The sequence below is a fragment of the Triturus cristatus genome, chromosome 12 (genome assembly GCF_964204655.1).
Source record: "Triturus cristatus chromosome 12, aTriCri1.1, whole genome shotgun sequence".
Classification (NCBI taxonomy): domain Eukaryota; kingdom Metazoa; phylum Chordata; class Amphibia; order Caudata; family Salamandridae; genus Triturus; species Triturus cristatus.
This window is the reverse complement of record NC_140595.1, coordinates 442,899,184-442,912,229: the sequence shown is the minus strand read 5'-3', so window position 1 is coordinate 442,912,229 and position 13,046 is coordinate 442,899,184. Positions and strand designations below refer to the sequence as shown.

Genomic DNA, 13,046 nt, shown 5'->3' with positions numbered 1-13,046 from the left:
ACGACCAGTCACAACTCTGCATATGAAGAAATTTTGCAACTGGGCAGCGAGAACATGATCTATCGTGTTAGCTCCTTTTTACTAGCAGCCGTTAAATCTCGAGTTTCTATGCTCACCCCCTGAAAAAACGCCATAATCTGCAAAACCCTTTTGATCATGGATAGCCAAGACATGTCTATTTTGTTTAAAGCTGGTTGCCACAAATTGCTTATCTGCATTACGATTATGTCTACATGTCTGCCAACTCTCTGTACAGCAATGTCGAGGTCACTCTCGCGGTTTATTTAAGACACATTACTGACCATTTACAATTCATTAATATTTGTACATGCAGGGCTTTTTTAGTACCGAACAGTTTGTAACTTACGACCAACTTGTTATTTACACAGTCTGATGTTTACAAATTGCTTATTTTGCACAGTGCTCTAAAGTTTACATTTTTGTGTTTTTCCACATGTAAGATTGTTGATCACTGTATGAACAATCGGTCAAACCCACTCTTATTTTAAATTGTACTTTTTAGCTATATATAGGCCTATGATATGGATTTTATAAATTTATTACATGTTTATTTTAATCATTTTTCTTGTTCGAGAGAATATTGTATGCTATAGGCATCAATAGTGATGTTGTACTTTTATGGATTATTACTTTATCCGAATAAAGATAAATTGAATTGAATTGAATGTACTGCAAACATGTATTTTAAGCCACTTTGGAGTATATTTGTTAAAGCAACATGGGGTGACGAACTTCCAATGTGCTTCAATAACATGCAAAGAAGTTTATTAAAACGAAGCACTGAAGTGCATGTCAGACTGTTGATGATTACATTGTGACTCACCATGATCCACGGCAACAACTGAGTGCAATGTGAAGAGGATGATGCAGCATGAGTGAGCAGTGTTTGAAAAACGCAATTATGCTTTATTTCAACGAAGCACTGTACTCCGTTTTTCATGTGTTAACATTTCATTGCATTCTGGGAAATGTAGGACTTTAAACGAAGCGAGTCACATGACAGCCTGATTGCATTTAAAAAGCAAGGTTTCATTGAAGCAAATGTTTTTCACCTGTGAGCAAGGCTCATGTTGGAGACGAAACATTAGGGAATCCATGTGCTGTCACCAGCACTTTGAATTAAATGCTACACTGTGCCAGACACTGGGCCTCGGAGTTTTCTTTGGTGTTTTTGCTTCTGACAATTTACTGGGAGCTCCGTCCCTGTACTTTCCGAGGCCGCCCTGCAGGGTTGGAGGCTCCTTTGAAGTCGGAGGTCTCTTTGTGTGATTAATTCAGGAGCATGACCCGCTGACCCCTACGCTAGAGGAGAATTTTCCTGGCAGTTCTAGAGGTGGAGGTGAGCAAGGGATACAGGAGAGGTGACACCTCATTCTGACTTTGTCTGGTTACTAGCGTATGGATACCATATCCTACAGTGGCAGCACTAATGGACTCGAAAACTTTTATTTTGGAAGCAAAAAAAAAAGGAATTCTGCGCATTAAGTCAGGCATTTGCATCATTACTTTTACATTTTGTAATCATCATTTCTCCTAAACATTTCATGTTTCATTTTTCTTTCTTGTACTGGTATAGTACCTGTATTGTAGCGATACTTGCTGTACTATTGACCCATATTTCTGAATTCTATTCTCAACTTATCTATGTACAGTGCTATTCATTTTAACATTTCTACATGGTGTTCGGTGTAGTACCGCACCCTGCAGATACATTAGCTAGATTTTGTATCTATTACATTGGTATAATACTCATATTAGAGATATCTTGACTTTAACCCTTTTCAGTTAGGTGTCTCTTCATATCTGTTGTCATTGATAATGTCAACAAGTATTCGGTATAGTACCCTCCTCTCAGAATTCATTCACTGGATCTATTAACATCTCTGTTGGTTACGATTTTTACGTTATTTTTTCAACAATGTCAATTCATTCCAAATGTGCAAGGAGTTCCTCATCGTTATTGATGCCTCTGGCGGTCTTTGTTCTTAGCCTAATGATGAATCGTGACTCAATTTGTCGTAATTTCTTCATTCTACCCCCCCCCCCACGTTCTCCCTGAGGTTTCATATACATTCCATAATAGTTCATTGCTTTCCAATCTCCTTTTTGGCATATGTCATGTCTCTGTTCTTTACTGCTCGAATGTGTTCAAGGATACGCTTCTTGATCATACAGATTATACTGCCTATGTACTTGGGATGGGAGAGGTGTGGCGCCGCGGCCAGGGTGACTGAATCTTGGGATCACGGTTCGATCCCCGGCAGCAGATTAGCCCAGCACCATGTGACTCTGGGCAATAGCTTGCTTAATCTTCCCGACGGCCCCCTAGAGACCCTTACGGGTGATTGTTCGTGCTTTACAAATGTGGATTATTATTACTTCAGCCCACAATTACATTCTGTTATATAGATAACAAATTTTGACGTGCATGAGATTTTTTGATCAATGTTGATTAGATTTCCATTTGGTTCCATGATCGATCCCATGTTTTTGCCAATTTTGCAAGCTTTGCAGAGATTGCATTTTTTGAATCCTTTCTGTTGGTTTGTTAGGCAATTTGCTTGTTCACTCTCTTGAAAATGGCTTTTAACCAGGACATCCTAGAGAGATTTCGTTTTCCTGTAGGTAAATACTGGCCTTGCTCCCAGTGTTTTTCCTATGTCAGGGTCTCCAGAGATTAGGTGCCAGTATTTTTTGATTTTGTTGACTATTTGGCCACTTTCTTTGCTGTATGTTGTTAAAAATCTTGGTGGTCCTTGATCTTTATGTTTCTTTGTTTTAGGTATCAGTGTTTCTGCTCTAGTTTTTTTGTCGATTCTCTTCTTGCATTTTTTCAGGGTTCTTTCATTATATCCTCTCATTCTCAGTCTATTAATTGATTATTGAATTTTTTCTTCTGCATCATCCACTTTAGAACAGTTACGCTTCATGCGCATGAACTCCCCATAGGGGATGCTTGCTATTAATGGTTTGGGGTGGAAACTAGTTCCATATAGGATGATATTGGTAGCGGTTTTCTTCCGGAAGAGCGTAGAGTGAATTTTATTATTTTCAATGTATATTTTAGTATCCAGGAAGTCTATTTCTTTCTTACTCGAAGTACATGTGAATGGTTGGCCAATGTTATTGTTGCTCAATGTAGCGGACCCATAATATGACCTTATCTGGATCATCCTGATTGTCCGAGCTCCAAGCTATCGTTCTCTCCCACCACCCCATGGTGATATTTGCATAATTTTGTGAAAATTAGATGCCCATGGCAGTTCCATGTTACTGTTTGAAGAGTTGCTTGTTAAAGAGAAAGATATTATTTGTAAGGCAGATCTCGATCATCTTGAGGAGCATTCGAGTATGTTGCAGTTAAGTGATGTTTCGCTGTTTTAATAAGTACCCACATGCTTCCAATCCCACTTCATGCCTGATGGATCTATATAAGGATACTACATCTATTGTCACTAGAAGGTACTGATGACACCATGTTATCCCTGTTAGGATTCAAAGGAAATCCCCTGTATCTCTAATGTACGAGCTCATGTTCTTTGCTATTGGTGTCAGAAACTTATCTACATATTGTGAGACATTCTCATATAATGTTGTAATGTCTTGTGAATCTTGGTAAGAAGTTGATCGTGGGTGTTACTGGGAAGTCCTTTGCAAGAAAATTTAATTTGTCCTCACTGATCAAATTGTTGTTATAACATTGTTGTAGATAAGGATTCAGATCCATTGTCATTTTGTTGATGGGATTATTTTATAATCTGCAGTAGTTGGTTGTATCGTCTAGTTGCCTTAGTGGCTCTTTTACATAATCTCCACTGTCCATCAACACAATGTTTCCCCCTTTATCCACTGGCTTTATTGTTAAATCCTTATCTTCAATCAATGTTCTCATTCCTTCCCTTTTCTTTGTAGTTAGATTCTCTTTTTGATTTGTGTTTCTATTTTTAGGCATTTTTTCCAGTTCTTCTATTATAGCATCTGAAAACAGGTCAAACCTATTCTTTGGGGACAGAGTTGGGCAGTATCTGGATTTCTTTTTTAATGCACTTTCAACCCTTTTGTCAGTGTTAATATTTAGATGTTCAAGTAATTGTGTTTCTGTGATCTGTTCATCTGTTTTTGCATTTGTCACCCCGAGTGGGAAGGGTATGCTCAGACGTGAGTCCCGTGCTCTCCATGCCACTGGAATCAAGCTATTCTGGCTGACGAGGGCTGAAAGCCCGAAACCGGTCCTAGGATGCTTGTTTCCAGTCCAGGGAGGACCTGACTTGGCAGTTCGGGCTGGACTGTTCTCATGGGGCACAGGGTCAAGACTGATTTGCATATGGCTGGGTCCAAACTGGAATGGCATGGTGAGCAAAAAAACGATGGATTTAGGCCCAGATCTCTGTACTGGGGTGAATGTATGACATTGTTCTGCATTCTGTCCATCAATTGTTGTTTTTGCATTCGTCACCCCGAGTGGGAAGGGTATGCTCAGACGTGAGTCCCGTGCTCTCCATGCCACTGGAATCAAGCTATTCTGGCTGACGAGGGCTGAAAGCCCGAAACCGGTCCTAGGATGCTTGTTTCCAGTCCAGGGAGGACCTGGCTTGGCAGTTCTGGCTGGACTGTTCCCATGGGGCACAGAGTCAAGACTGATTTGCATATGGCTGGGTCCAAACTGATATGGCATGGTGAGCAAAAAAACGATGGATTTAGGCCCAGATCTCTGTACTGGGGTGAATGTATGACATTGTTCTGCATTCTGTCCATCAATTGTTGTTTTTGCATTTGTCACCCCGAGTGGGAAGGGTATGCTCAGACGTGAGTCCCGTGCTCTCCATGCCACTGGAATCAAGCTATTCTGGCTGACGAGGGCTGAAAGCCCGAAACCGGTCCTAGGATGCTTGTTTCCAGTCCAGGGTGGACCTGGCTTGGCAGTTCGGGCTGGACTGTTCCCATGGGGCACAGGGTCACGACTGATTTGCATATGGCTGGGTCCAAACTGGAATGGCATGGTGAGCAAAAAAACGATGGATTTAGGCCCAGATCTCTGTACTGGGGTGAATGTATGACATTGTTCTGCATTCTGTCCATCAATTGTTGTTTTTGCATTTGTCACCCCGAGTGGGAAGGATATGCTCAGACGTGAGTCCCGTGCTCTCCATGCCACTGGAATCAAGCTATTCTGGCTGACGAGGGCTGAAAGCCCGAAACCGGTCCTAGGATGCTTGTTTCCAGTCCAGGGAGGACCTGGCTTGGCAGTTCGGGCTGGACTGTTCCCATGGGGCACAGGGTCAAGACTGATTTGCATATGGCTGGGTCCAAACTGGAAAGGCATGGTGAGCAAAAAAACGATGGATTTAGGCCCAGATCTCTGTACTGGGGTGAATGTATGGCATTGTTCTGCATTCTGTCCATCAATTGTTGTTTTTGCATCGTCTAAATTACACATGAGATCAAACATATTCTTGAGATCAGGTATTTGATCTATTGTCATTATTGGTTCGGCATCCTCTTCTTTCTCTAACGCTTCGACTTGTCTGGTGTCTTGTTTGTTTGCATTTTTTTTCGCTAGTTTCAATTTACAAACATATTTCTATAAGTCAATCCTGACCTGTGTATAATTGTAATGGTTTTCTGGACAGAATGACAGCCCTTTATTCAACAATGATGTTTCTTCCTTCGTTGGCACATCTTTTGACAGATTCACAATTCAATTTTCTCTTTGCGATTTCATAGTGGGTATTGCCTTCTTTCGTTTTGCTCTTCTTGTTGTTCTTGAGTTTGCATTTTGTTTCTTGCTCTTCTTCTTCGTCCTCGGTTTGATGCTCTTCCGCGACCCCCTCCTCTAGTTAGTGTTTTGTCCAGGTTCATGAGTCGCATTTCTTCTAAAAAGTGACCTTGACTGTTCCGCTTGCACTACTGGAAGTTTAACCTTCACTTATATCCAATTCACTTGTACTTTCTATTGTTGCTTTAGAATATTGAGTGGGATAATTCCTTTTCAACATGTCGAATCGTTTGGCAAATGTTAATATTCTAACTTGCAAATAATCTTGTTTGTCTCTTTTAAATTTCCTTTATTTCCGTTCCTCAATTTCTGTCTCATACTTCTCTAATCTGCCATCCATTTCTTTGCGTAACTTAGCCATTTCCTCTTTATTTGTCTGTTCCTTTATTTTTTCCTCCATTTCCTCTATTTTCTTTGTGATATCAATTACATCCATTTTGGTATGTTTTATAAGTATGCGCATCATGTTTAAAGAAAATTGTAGGTTATTTTCCACCCACTCTTCTAGTAATTCCACTTTGGTATCCGGATGCGTCTGCATCGTGAAGATTCGTAAGCCTCTGGGAATATGTTTCACCTCAATGTAGTTTTCTAGCCCTATTATTTCCCAGCTTTTATTTACCTCTTTCTTGTATAATCTGTCTATTTGTTTGAATTGTTGTTTTAGCGAGCTAGTTGTATTGCCGTAAGTACTGCATATATTATATATATATATATATATATATACACACACACTACAATTTTGCTCCAGTCCAGACCAAGGACCCGTGGATGGTGGTACGTATGCCGGTAGAGCTGCTGGCTTTACAACATCCACAAATACTCCGACGAACAGAATCATGTACTCTTAGGGCACAACGGGGTAGAAAGATCAAGATTTATTCTGCTTCTTCGCTTCGCGTTTCAGCTGAACAACAGCCTTGCTCACAAGAAGAAGCCGTGTACCCAGAGTGCATAAATACAAAGTCCAAAAAAAAGGTAGGACTACACAACATTGCAATAATACAGCGCTGATGGCGGCCATCTTCCAGTGTCCATATTGCGCGTAACCAATGCAAATGTACCACTTAACATGATCAGTCAGTACTCTCGGTTGGTGGGAGCAGCACCTTGCCTAGCAACCACAGAACGATAAATATGTGAACAAAATAATTATCTGGCTATGATTTATTGATGACCTTTTTATAATCTGGGAAGGGTCAGAAGAAGAATTTAGTGAATACTTTAAAATTCTCATTCCTACGGAAGCTAATTTTAAGTTCACGTATAACATCAGCCAAGAAAGAGTGACTTTTCTGGATACAGAAATATATATGAATGACAAAAAAAATCAAACAACGCTACATTGTAAGCAAACAGCAACTAATGCTGTGCTTCATGCTAACAGTTTCCACCACAATACTCTGATTCAGAATATCCCATATGGCGAATTTTTAAGAATCCGAAGAATTTTGCTTTGGGGAGGATGAAGGGATCAAACATAGCAATTGGAAATCTCAGAGATTTAAACGTAGGGGATACTCAGCTGGAATGATCAAAAGAGGTTGTGAGAGGACTCAAAAGAAAAAAAGAGATGAAATTATCAAAGAGAAAACACCAACTAACAAGCCGGATATAATCTGTCTGATCACAAGTTTTTCAAAGGAATCCAAGCAATCAAAGGAATTTTGAAAAAGAACTGAAAATATCACAACTTGATCCACTGTAGCAACAATAATGGGAAAACATCCAAATGTGACATACAGAAGAGCAGAAAATCTGAAGGATGAATTAGTTCAGAGCGGCTTTTGGAGAGGAAAGAATAAACCAACGCAATGGCTGAATATAACAGGATTTGTAAAATGTCATAATTGTAAAGTATGCCAAATTGCAAAAATTATAAAAGAAATAAGACTGCCTTATAACAAAATCTGGAATATGGAATATTAATATGGAGGAGACTAGAAATTATTGAAATTCTACGGCATTGAAACAGTGGATCAACATGTACAAGGGGGGAACAGGGAAAGAAAGTTGCGACAAAGAGAATCACGCCAAATATTGGCCCTGCGCACGGACACACCGCATGGATTAAATCAAGATGAGGAATTATATGTACACTTATAATGATCTTTTATACATCTGACTGCTTCCCAATTACAAATATTTGTATTCACTTTATCATTGGTACTTTTTGTGCACATTAATTTCTACACACAAAAATAAGAATAAAGACTTAATTTTGTAAGCTTTAATGGTAGGGACAGGAGAGCAACTAATGGCACAGCTATCAATAATCAGAGATATCACAAATGGCAACAACCCACTGGAGGGTTGTATTACACAAACCTTGAATAAATATTATGAGCAAAGGGTACCCTGCAGGGTTAAAAATTCATTCCGAACCTTGGAATAACAATTCACGCATAGGAGTGCAGTAAATACGGGATGGTAAAATACCCACTAGAGGGTTGGACTCTTTCTCTGTCAGTGGTTACAAAATATACCTGAGGGTGTGAGATTTTCATTAATTTATTGTAAATCTTTTATATACTCTGCCACAAATTTATAACGAGCATTAGTCCCTTGTTAGTAATTATGAGAAGAGGGGAAATTATGCATGTATATTTTCACATCACCCCCTTGTTTTATATTGTTTATATCTTTGTTTGCAGTATCATCAATTCTTTTTTCACAAAAAACATTTTTTATGTATGAAATTTTGTAAACAACATACTCCACAGTGCTTAGCAATGTAGGAACATGACGTTGTAAGATATACATTTGTATTTAATTGGTCCGCTAACCGCTAAGCTTAAACCGCGAACAAGGTCTCAGGCAGACTCAAATGCGTTGCTGGTGGTGTTTTCCCGAAAGAAATTGAAAAATGTGAGGATTAAAAGTCTTCAAACAGCTCTGTGAATGCGATCCATCTTTCTCTTTAAAGAAGTGTTTTTTTTATTTAATACGGCGTGGCTCAACCGTGGAGCACCCGCCGCCAAGAAGCATCGAGGAAGCCAGCAGAAGTGATCAGGAGTTTCAAAGGAGATATATATATGTATATATATATTTCACAAATCTTCCCAAAACTATATTTTAAAAAAGTTCTTCAACTCAGCTCCTTCCACCAATGTGACTTAATCTGACCCAAAAAATGAAAAACATTCTTCCGGCATTGTCTACAACTCTGCCCCATATATCAACCATTGATTTCTGCCCTTGATGTGGAGCGTACCCTATCGGCCTTAACTATCTTACAGCAAACCTATTCTAAGAAGGCAAGAACTCGACTAGGCAGATCCAGCTAACCACAGATATTTGCCCAAAAGACCATTTCAAGGTAAGCTTATTGACTAAAATGTAATTCCAACCTGGGAAAAGTACCCACCCCTCATTGATTGCTATCTGGAAAAACCTCAATAACACTGTTGATTTTAATGGACCCAATGCCATCCTCTCACAGGACCTTTCACCAGCCTTCAATACAGTGAATCACCAACTACAACTCCAAGGTGTAAGCAGTATAGGAATTCAGGATGTTATCTTAAACTGGATCAAGCCCAGCCTCCCTCATAAAAAACAAATTCCCAGGCTCCCTGAATCTGCTCACCAATCTTTCAACTCTCCAGTAGGCATCCATCAAAGCTCCAGCATCACCCCTCTACAGTCTCTTCGGAGCTCATCAGCTCTATCAATATTACCAGTTATAGCTATACTGACGATATTAAAATCTTCATAATGATTACAATAATCTGTAAATTTGGGCATCTTAGTCCTTGGTCAATTCCTTCCAGCAAGAAACCATTGGATGCTAAAGGAGTATCTGAAATTTCAGTAAAACAGTGATTCTCATCTGTGGTTAGTGGCATGATTATGACCATACTACCACATGGCCTAAGGAAATCATACTGACTCAAACCACACCCCAACACCATGTATTTCAGCCTTTGAGATATCTCCACAGGGTGCAGACCAGAATAATCCTAGTGCTGTCATGTTTCACATATGGCAGTGGGCGATATGTATGAAGCCTCACCATCTCATCTGCAGATTGCAAGAAATACAAAACACTGGCACCAGAGAAGATTTGAACCTGCACAGATGTGATCATATCACCCCTGCCTGACTTGTTCTACAATGGCTACAAGGTACTCTGCTTCACCCACTAGGCCTTTCTGGCTCAATATCCTTCAGTCCATACTTTGTAGATACAGCAAATAGAGGTACCTAAAATTCAGAATGCCCCTTGCTGTAAGTGACTTTGATGGACTATCCTCAGCTGATGTAAGGATGTGTTTTCTCTGCCACATGGGTACATGGGTGGTCCAATCATATACGTTGAAATCAGTCCCTAATTATTAGTCTCTATCTCCATTTCTTTAGCTTGGAATAATCAAACAATACAGGCATATTGCTAAATTTTGAAACACAAACATTTGTTACTTTGCAAATTTGAAAAAACAATACACAATTTACTATATCAAATATGAGCGCAGTCAGAGGAAGACGCGCTAGCTCCAGCAGTACACGCTTGTTCGCTGAAACGCTGTAAGCAAGCCTTGCTCTTAAAGTTTTAATTGATTTTAGAACTTTTAAATCGTTTTTAAACCTTGATTGTGATATTGTGTAAACTACACACCTGCTACCTCACCTGGCCGCTCCGAGCTCCTCCCACGCACGCGCTCACGAAGGTCTAGTGACTGTGAGGGCGTCAGCTGCTGCACAGCAGGGCTGATTGGCGGGGAGGAGCCTGGGGTCACGGGGGTATATATTCTTTACACTGGAGCGGACGCGCTGTCAGAGGAAGACGCGCTAGCTCCAGCAGTACACGCTTGTTCGCTGAAACGCTGTAAGCAAGCCTTGCTCTTAAAGTTTTAATTGATTTTAGAACTTTTAAATCGTTTTTAAACCTTGATTGTGATATTGTGTAAACTACACACCTGCTACCTCACCTGGCCGCTCCGAGCTCCTCCCACGCACGCGCTCACGAAGGTCTAGTGACTGTGAGGGCGTCAGCTGCTGCACAGCAGGGCTGATTGGCGGGGAGGAGCCTGGGGTCACGGGGGTATATATTCTTTACACTGGAGCGGACGCGCTGTCAGAGGAAGACGCGCTAGCTCCAGCAGTACACGCTTGTTCGCTGAAACGCTGTAAGCAAGCCTTGCTCTTAAAGTTTTAATTGATTTTAGAACTTTTAAATCGTTTTTAAACCTTGATTGTGATATTGTGTAAACTACACACCTGCTACCTCACCTGGCCGCTCCGAGCTCCTCCCACGCACGCGCTCACGAAGGTCTAGTGACTGTGAGGGCGTCAGCTGCTGCACAGCAGGGCTGATTGGCAGGGAGGAGCCTGGGGTCACGGGGGTATATATTCTTTACACTGGAGCGGACGCGCTGTCAGAGGAAGACGCGCTAGCTCCAGCAGTACACGCTTGTTCGCTGAAACGCTGTAAGCAAGCCTTGCTCTTAAAGTTTTAATTGATTTTAGAACTTTTAAATCGTTTTTAAACCTTGATTGTGATATTGTGTAAACTACACACCTGCTACCTCACCTGGCCGCTCCGAGCTCCTCCCACGCACGCGCTCACGAAGGTCTAGTGACTGTGAGGGCGTCAGCTGCTGCACAGCAGGGCTGATTGGCGGGGAGGAGCCTGGGGTCACGGGGGTATATATTCTTTACACTGGAGCGGACGCGCTGTCAGAGGAAGACGCGCTAGCTCCAGCAGTACACGCTTGTTCGCTGAAACGCTGTAAGCAAGCCTTGCTCTTAAAGTTTTAATTGATTTTAGAACTTTTAAATCGTTTTTAAACCTTGATTGTGATATTGTGTAAACTACACACCTGCTACCTCACCTGGCCGCTCCGAGCTCCTCCCACGCACGCGCTCACGAAGGTCTAGTGACTGTGAGGGCGTCAGCTGCTGCACAGCAGGGCTGATTGGCGGGGAGGAGCCTGGGGTCACGGGGGTATATATTCTTTACACTGGAGCGGGCGCGCCGCTGGCGCGCCGAAGGCGCGCCAAAGGCAAGCCCGTCTGCGCCCGTCCGCGCCCTGCCGGGCCCAGGGGCCAAAATCTCTGCCCGAACTCGACTCTACACTAGCGTAGAATTAAGAACCCTTAACCGGGACCACTACCCCTTGAATAGGGAGACTACTGACGTTCTTCGGAGAGAAGGCCTCCTCATACCAGCAGAGGATAGGCCCACACGCCCCAGTCCCACCCAGGCCCAGACCGCCCCCACTTCGGCGCCTCAAGCACTGAAAGTAATGGTCCTGAATACACGCTCCCTCCAAAAACACGCCATAGAAATTTTCACGTTTCTACAAAACGAGGCCCCAGACATCCTGGCCTTGTCGGAAACTTGGTTGGATGAAGATTCGGGACCCACTACACTGGCGGCGCTCCCAGACGGTTATGACATATTCTGGCACAATCGCCCCACCGGTAAAAGAGGTGGAGGGGTAGCGTTCCTTTTTAAAAAACACTTAAGGATAGAGAAAGTGTCTGGTGAAACTCTGGCAGGGGCTGACATGCTGACCATTAAGGTCTGTCTTCACTCCTCGAGCATCACGATCTCTATGCTCTACCGCCCCCCGAAATGCCCCCCCAACTTTACCAACCTTTTAATCGAATCTATCACCAACCTCCGTTCACGTTTCCAACACCTCCTGGTAATGGGAGATTTTAATTTCCATTGGGATCAACAACCCAGGGAGGCTCAGGCCCGTCAATTAGAAGAGACTCTAATCGAGCTCGGTCTCTCCCAATTAATTACCATTCCTACTCATGTGCAGGGACACATCCTGGACCTGGTCTGGTCCACCATCCCCTCCTTATTACTTAAAGAAGTCGTCCCATGCCCTTGGTCTGACCACTCCTGTATTCATTTGATACTCCCCCTTACAGAATACACAAGGCCTCCCACTGCGACTTGGAAGCTTGTGCGCACCTGGTCCAAAATAGAAGGCCAGACGCTGCTAAACGTCCTCCGCAATCTCCCTCCCATTAAATGGGCGTCAGCGGATTCAGAATCTGAGGTTGATCTAGAAGGGGGGGTTGCTGCCTTCTCCGATCGACTTTCTGCTTCAATTAACACAGTGGCCCCGGAAAAGAAAGTTAAATTCTGCATTAAAGGCAAAGGGGCCCCGTGGTTCTCGGAAGAACTTAGGACTTCCAAACGAGTCCTACGCCAGCATGAACGACTATGGCGGAAACACTATAACCCTCAGGCACTGGCAGACTACAGAAGAGAACTAGCCTCATATAA

The 13,046-nt window shown here is 42.3% G+C and overlaps 1 long non-coding RNA gene across 1 annotated transcript in view; it reads left to right on the top strand.

Moving 5' to 3' along the window:
* The first annotated feature begins 1,172 nt into the window (after positions 1-1,172).
* Positions 1,173-13,046, top strand: part of LOC146776079 (uncharacterized) — a 56,354-nt gene continuing 44,480 nt past the window's right edge. The window contains exon 1 of the long non-coding RNA XR_014971980.1: positions 1,173-1,360. This is a non-coding gene — a long non-coding RNA (uncharacterized LOC146776079). The remainder of the gene's footprint in view (positions 1,361-13,046) is intronic.